General features: G+C 49.2%; 1 protein-coding gene across 1 annotated transcript in view; it reads left to right on the top strand.

The window, feature by feature from the left end:
- Positions 1 to 61: 61 nt before the first annotated feature.
- The window catches only part of LOC119594308, a 46,720-nt gene continuing 45,150 nt past the window's right edge, over positions 62 to 1,631 (top strand). Inside the window, exon 1 of the mRNA XM_037943367.1 lies at positions 62 to 532. The gene's annotated coding sequence lies outside the window, so the exon portion shown is untranslated. The remainder of the gene's footprint in view (positions 533 to 1,631) is intronic.

The following is a 1,631-nucleotide window of genomic DNA, read 5'->3' on the forward strand; positions in this document are numbered from 1 at the left end:
TGCTGTTCGAACCGCACTTCGTTTTCCAAGCGAGAGCGTGCCACCGGAGCCCAGTGTAGTGAGTGCCGCTGGCCGAGCAAGGAGGGAAAGATTATGGTGTCTTTTTCGGAACTCTCGACTGTCTGCTCGGGCGAGGGGGACATTTTTGTGCAGTGACTTGGACAAGCTGGTGAATTTTCTTGTCTTTTCCTCCACCTTCCTTCAATGAAAGCGAACTTCTCCGGACTCGAGAACCCCCAGTGCCTCGCCAGCGCTTCTCGCCGCAGCATTGAAGTTCCTCGCTTGAAAACACTCGAGAGGGCGAGTTGTGTGTGTGTTGTGAAGTCTTAAGGAAAGTGACCCGAGCTCTTCAAGGAACATCTCTCGCTCGTTAACCCCACAACGAGCTTGTACGATAGTTTTTAATCATTCTTTTGGCTGCGAGAGGAATTAAGTGTCGAGAAAACGGATACAGCTTCTTTGACAGTGCTTTGGAGTCTTACATGTGTTTCACCAGTTCTCCAAGGAGCCGGATCAGCGCCAGGGAATCACGGTAAGAAATCGCCTGTGACAGGTAGTACCGCGTGTTGTGTTACTTTTATATAGTTTCTTGTTGATAAAGTGCGTTTCTAGGCTGCTTTCTTTCGGATCGAAGGGCATCGTTCCCAAACTCGTTGTCGCATCCTGGGGCATCGAGCTGGGATGCGCGTCGGGCCTAAAGAGAGTGATTTATGTGGTCCTTCCAAAATATGGAATGTATATGGCCGAAGTGCGATTGTTCTTAATTGTGGGTAATTCAATGTCATTAAAAGATTCATTAGTTTGTTTAGGAGTTCTCGTGGCGAGGGTGGGGTTGTCGGTCTGGCCAAACGGGACCACTCTGCTCGACTCAAAACTTTCACATATCTGGTCGGACAAGTTCGTTTTGCTACTTCCTTTTGTCAGATATTACAAACGAGAGCAAATTTACTCTCTCCCGTAGCCCGCCATTTGAAAAGCGCTAATCGGGAATTATTTACAAACCCTCGTGACGAAAACGCAAGCAAGGGTAGTTTCAGCCGCAAGGGTTCGCAGTAACGGGGTTCGGTGGCCGGCGCTGGCAACACTGGCCGGACGCCGCGCTTTGACTTTTCCCCGAGAGCCACTGCCCGACCTTTCTCACTTTCTTTATTTAAACGCGACAATGCCGGGCACCCATTCCATCATGCAAAGACGATTCTCGCCCTCTTGCCATGCCAACCCCGTAAATTAGTCTTATATTTGAAATGTGATCTGCCACGTGAGCCTGCGCTTCGGCCTGCTTTTTGAGGAAAAAGTTGTTGATATTTGGTGTCGGAGATGACGATGCCTTCGCAGGTTACTTTCCACGCTGGTCATCGGTTATAACTCGGGTCACTGAGTCATCTCTTCCCCGGCTCCTGTCACTGACCTTATCTGCAGGTGACCCTAAATGCCAGCTGAAAGGATGGGGTAATAATGACATTCCCAAAGATAGATCTAGAAGCGCCAATGTAACTGAGGAGGGAAGAGAGGGCCACGTGGAAGTGTGTCCTTGTTTACAGAGCCCCACGATGACTGATTACGGTTTTTTTATGGGATGAGAAGCGCAGGGAAAACTGGTAAATTAGTGTAAGTATAGATACGTAGCAGCC

This window comes from Penaeus monodon, chromosome 33 (genome assembly GCF_015228065.2).
Source record: "Penaeus monodon isolate SGIC_2016 chromosome 33, NSTDA_Pmon_1, whole genome shotgun sequence".
Lineage (NCBI taxonomy): Eukaryota > Metazoa > Arthropoda > Malacostraca > Decapoda > Penaeidae > Penaeus > Penaeus monodon.